Genomic DNA, 6091 nt, shown 5'->3' with positions numbered 1-6091 from the left:
CCTCTATTGTAGCTTGTGTCAGTTACCATTGACTTCCATTAAAGTAACTACCTCTTCTTGTGTTTTTTGTTTTAACATAAAGGTAAATCTTACTTTTAAGTTATCCTTTACTGTAGTTTCTAAACTCTTTTGTCCAGTCTAATAAACTTCTCTCTCCTGTTCAAGTTGTTTTCATCCTGCCAGTTCTACTGAGTCCGGACAACTTTTTATCTCCACCACTCTACTTAATGCTTGAGACAATAAACGATCAGCTATTCTCATTGATCTCTCTGCTGCTTTCAAAACAGTGGATCACGCTATTCTTGATTCTCTATCAAAACTTGGGATTTCTGGCACTGTTCTCAACTGACTCCATTCTTATCTTAGTAATCACTTCTATTCAGCGCCCTGGATTGTATACTGAGTAGGAAAGCACCTTCTTTCTAGCATGGTTACCCACATTTTTGGCCTGTTTGTCAGTGTGTTTGACTGTGTCTACTGGGATCCTGCTAACCAGGACCTCAGTAGTTATGCTCTCTCCCCCTAAATTTGGTTGTTGGATACTGTTAACACAGTATCCCACTCATAATTGGCATACTGGTGCCCCCTTATAAGTCCCTAGTATATGGTACCTAGGTACCCAGGGCATTGGGATTCCAGGGGATCCCAATGGGCTGCAACAGTTCTTTTGCCACCCATAGGGAGCCAAAGCAAAGGCTTCTACAGGGCTGCCATTGCAGACTATGTGAAATGGTGTATGCACCTTTCACTGCCATTTACACTGCACCAAGTCACTTATAAGTCACCTATATGTCAGGCCTTCCAACCCTGAAGGCTAGTTGCAGAGTACCTGTGTGTGAGGTCACCCTTGCACTAGCAGAGGTGCCCCCACATCATCCAGGACCATTTTCCGGGACTTCGTGAGTGCAGGGATGCCATTTTACTCGTGCACTGGACATAGGTGGCTACCTATGTACAGCTTCACAATGGTAACTCTGAATATGGCCATGTTTGTTATCAAACATGTTGGAATCATACCTCAAGGCTCTTGCAAGCATTGGTTGTATGATTTCATGCATTCTGGGGGCTCCTTAGAAGACCCCCAGTATTGCCATTACAGCCTTCTGAGATTTTCCAGGCAGCCCCACCTGCTGCCACCTCACAGACAGGTTTCTGCCCTCCTGTTGCTCAGGCTGCTTGAGCCCAGGAAGGCAGAACAAAGCATTTCCTTTGGGAGAGGGGTGTTACACCCTCTACCTATGGAAATAGGAGTTACAGGCATGGGAGCGGTGGCCTCCCAGAGCCTCTGGAAATGCTTTGGAGGGCACAGATGGTGCCCTCCTTGCATAATCCAGACTACCCCAGTTCAGGGACCCCCAGTCCCTGCTCTGGAGCAAAGCTGGACAAAGGAAAGTGGAGTGTCCCCTCCCCTGTCCTTCACCACCCCAGGGGTGGTGCTCAGAGCTCCTCCAGAGTGTCCCTGGGTTTTTCCATCTTGGATTCCAAGTTGGCAGGGCACTCTGGGAGCATCTGAGTGGCCAGTGCCAGCAAGTGACGTCAGAGCCCTCACTTTGATAGGTGCTTCGCTGTGTAGCTGACCAATCCCCCTTTCAGGGCAATTTAGGGTCTCTCCTCTGGGTGTTTCCTCAGATTCGAATTGCAAGCCTCCAGCTGGAATCCTCTGCGTCCTTTACTTCCCCTTCTACCGACGAAACTGCATCCGGACCCTCCAGGAACTGTACAAACTGCAACAAAGAAGCAAAGATGACTTCTGCAACATTGTATTTTCAGCTCCTACCAGCAACTGCAACTGTTTCCAGATCGTGCATCCTCTGAGGACTGCCTGTCTTCAGGCTGCACCAGAAGAATGAAGGAATCTCCCTTGAAGTGAAGAAGTCACTTCCCTGCTTCAGCAGGCACCCCTTTGCAGCGAGGACCGGTGGCTTGGGTCCCTTCTCCTGAAGAAGTGTGTGGATCCAGCAACACGGGTGGCGGACTGAAGTGGTCCAGACGGTCCAGACGTCCAGCTGTCCAACTTTGGTGGAGGTAAGGCCTCGCCTTCCCATGCAAGACAGTACCCATGTGCACTGCATATTTTGCAGTTGCCAAGGCTTGTTGGCATCCTTCCACGAAGTTCTTTGTGCACCCCCAGCACTCTATTCTGTGATGCACAGTTTTCTGAGTGGTTCTCCGGTGGTGTGGGATACCTTTCTGAAGTGCTGCATGGGCCTCCTTTTGCACCTTCTTTGTCCCCATGCTGTGGGACTCCTGTGCATGCTGCCTGGTATTCTGAGGGCTCTCCGAGTTGCTTAGAGACCCCTCTGTCTCCCCCTCCTGGGTAGAGGCCACCAGGTCCCTCATGGTCCCGGGCAGCACCATTTTCCGCTAACCGCGTGCTTTGCGTGTGCCAAGGCTTGTTGGCAGAATCCAGCGACACAAACCAGACTGCAATCATCCATCCGGCGTGGGACATCATCTGCACCAACCAGGAACGTGCATCCATCTCCTTGGGTGCAGTACTGACTGTTCTTCTTCACCTGTGGTTCTTCTTTTGCACCTTCATCCGGGTTAGCATGGGCTCCTGTTCTCCCTGGACTCTTCAGTGCTTCTTGGACTTGGTCCCCTTCTTCCACAGGTCTTAAGGTCTAGGAATCCATTGTTGGTGTCTTGCAGTCTCTTCTGCTTTCCTGGACTCTCAGGTGGGTTCTATTACTTACCTTTGCTGTTTTCTAACACTCCCAGGGCCCCTCTACACACTACACTTGCCTAGGTGGGAAACCGACTTTCGCATTTGACTTTCGTAGTATATGGTTTTTGTCCCCCCCCCCAGGCCCATATCTAACTATTGTTATCTTCACTATTTGCACTGTTTTCTAACTGTTTTTACAGCTATTTCTGTATTATAGGGTATATACTGTGTATATTACTTACCTCCTCAGGCAGTATAGTCTCTAAGGTATTTTTGGCATCTGTGTCACCAAAATAAAGTACCTTTATTTTTGTAAAACTGAGTATTTTCCTTCATGTGTGTGAGTACTGTGTGACTACAGTGGTATTGCATGAGCTTTGCATGTCTCCTAGTTAGGCCTTGGCTGCTCATCCACACTACCCCTAGAGAGTCTGGCTTCTAGACACCAACTACATTTAGCTAATAAGGGATAACTGGACCTGGTATAAGGTGTAAGTACCTTAGGTACTCACTACAAACCAGGCCAGCCTCCTACATACTGTTATTACTCTGTTTTCTAAGGTGTTCCTCAATTTTAAGTTCTTGATCCATTAGTGTTCATCCTGTATACTTTTCATTGTCTTCTATTACTACTACCTTAGGGTTTTTTTCACATTTCTATGCTGACAACTCTCAGAGCTATTATTTATTTTCTGCTTTTACTGATTGTCTTCATAATCAGATCATCACTTTTCTTTAATTGAAAACTGGATGTTGTTGCATTTCCTAAAACTGAACCCCAAGAAAATGACATTTTCCCTCATCAGCTATGCCTATCTCTCCTATTATCACCTTTCTACTAGTATTACATTTTAGTTCCTCAGCTACAAATCTTCAAATCATCTTTGATTCAACATAGGCATTTTCCAAACAATTTTCTCCATCTGTCAAGAACTGTTGCTAGTAGCTTCATACTTTCTGTCAAATTAAATCCTTCTTATCATTCTCTTTGCTCAAACTGATGCCTGCCTCCATATATTCACATTATCTACTGTTGCTTGCTATATGTTGATGTTACAAAATATCTACTCACTCTGCTTTATTCTATCCAAAGCCCCTGCAGCAGTTGACTCTTTTCTTTTGAGTATCATACTCATATTTCTGCATATAGGACTAATCTATGTTGGCTACTGCTTACAATCTCATCTCAAATGTTGTTATCTTTGACTGTTGTTTAAGTGAAGTGCCTACACTTAATTTGGTCCAGTTTGCCTATGTGCTTTCATTTATTCATATACGTGTTCCCTTCGTTTTGGCTCAGAATTTCTTCTTTCTGCTTCCCAACCTCTTTGTGCCTCTTCACACTTTTGTTTTTTCACACTGCAATTGCTCCTCATTGTTAGAAATGGGGTCTTTGGTTGGCAGTCAGGTTACCCCCTGTCCAAGTAAGGACACTTACTCTAGTCAGCATAAAGGAGAAACACACCTGGTTAACCCCCACTCACCCTCTTGGTAGCTTGGCACAAGCTGAAAGGCTTAACCCAGAAGCAATGTGTAAAGTATTAGTACCAACACGCACAGTAATATAGTGAAAAACTACAAAATGGACACCACACTAGTTTAGAACAATAGACAATATTTACCTAAATCAAACAAGACCAAAACGACAAAAATCCAACATACACAAGTCAAGATATGAATTTTCAAAAGAATAAGAGTTTTACTCCATAGAAAACAATGAAAACGTTGTTACACAAAGTACCTGGTTTGCGTAAAAAATAAAGCTGCATGTGCGAGTGTGCGTCAGAAAAGTCAGCAATGCGTTGATTCCTTACTTGCAAGTGAGGATTCCTGTTTTTCTTCTCTGGTTGGGTAAGTGATGCATAATTTTTCTCTCCCGCAAGAGAGCAATGTGCCTTTTTTTCAGACAGGCACCCCGGATCCACGCAAGCTTGCATTGATTTTTCATGCCCAGCGATGTTACGGGCAAAATCCGGTTGCACGGTGTTGGAAAACCGCATTGCATGGGGCTTGCGTCATTATCAGCAGCTGCAAGTGGGTGTTGCACTGTTTCTCCAGCTGCGATGCGTCGGTCTTCCAGCAGTGATGCACAGGTGGAACGTTTATTTCAGCCGTGAAGCGGGTGGCACATCAATTAGAGCCATGTTGCAGATGGTGCATCAAGAATTACCCCGCATGGCGGTCTGTGCGTGGATTTCTGTCCCTTTCCACCAGCTTCACCTTTCAAGGACCCAGGGACTGGATGGGGCACCACTTGGCATGGGTCTCAGCAGAGAGTTCACGTGCTGGCAGAGGAAGTATTTGATGACCCTGAGACTTCAAAAGAGGAGGCAAGCTCAGTCCATGCCCTTGGAGATTCTTCACAATCAGGAATATACACACATTCCAGTCTTTGTCCTCTTTCAGGCAGAAGCAGCAGCTGCAGGCCAACCCAGCACAGCACAGTCACAGGCAAAGGGGACGTACTCTTCCTCCAGCCCTTCCCCTTGGCAGAGGTTCCTCTTGATTCCAGAAACAATCTGAAAATGTGGGGTTTTGGGTCCACTACTTATACCCATTTCTGCCTTTGAAATAGGCAAACTTCAAAGGAAAGTCTCTGTTGTTCACAAGATCCTGCCTTGCCCAGGCCAGCCTCCAGACTCACACCAGGGGGTGGGAGACTGTATTGTGTGCGGGCAGACACAACCCATTCAGGTGTCTGGAGGGATTCACAAACAGTCCAACTGTCAGTCTGACCCATACAGGGAATACACAAGCAGGCAGAGTCACAGAAAGGCTTAAGCAAGAAAATGCCTACTTTCTAAAAGTGGCATTTTCAAACTGACAATCTAAAAAACAACTTTACCAAAAGATGTATTTTTAAATTGTGAGTTCAGGGACACCAAACTCCACATTTCTATCTGCACCCAAAGGGAAACTACACTTAAATATGATTTAAAGGCAGCCCCCATGTTAACCTATGGGAGAGATAGGCCTTGCAACAGTGAAAACCGAATTTGGCAGTATTTCACTGTCAGGACATGTAAAACACATTACTACATGTCCTACCTTTAACATACACTGCACCCTGCCCTGGGGCTACCTAGGGCCTACCTTAGGGGTGCTGTACATGTACAAAAAGGGAAGGTTTGGGCCTGGCAAGTGGGTACACTTGCTAGGTTGAATTGGTAGTTTAAAGCTGCACTCACAGACACTGCAGTGGCAGGTCTGAGCCATGTTTACAAGGCTACTCATGTGGGTGGCACAACCAGTGCTACGGGCCCACTAGTAGGATTTGATTTACAGGCCCTGGTCACCTCTGGTGCACTTTACTAGGGACTCATTAGCAAATCAAATATGCCAATCATGGAAAAGCCATTTACACATATAATTTACACAGCAGCACTTGCACTTTAGCATTGGTCAGCAGTGGTAAAGTGCCCA

The sequence above is a fragment of the Pleurodeles waltl genome, chromosome 3_2 (genome assembly GCF_031143425.1).
Source record: "Pleurodeles waltl isolate 20211129_DDA chromosome 3_2, aPleWal1.hap1.20221129, whole genome shotgun sequence".
NCBI lineage: Eukaryota > Metazoa > Chordata > Amphibia > Caudata > Salamandridae > Pleurodeles > Pleurodeles waltl.
Note: the sequence above shows the minus strand (reverse complement) of the source record.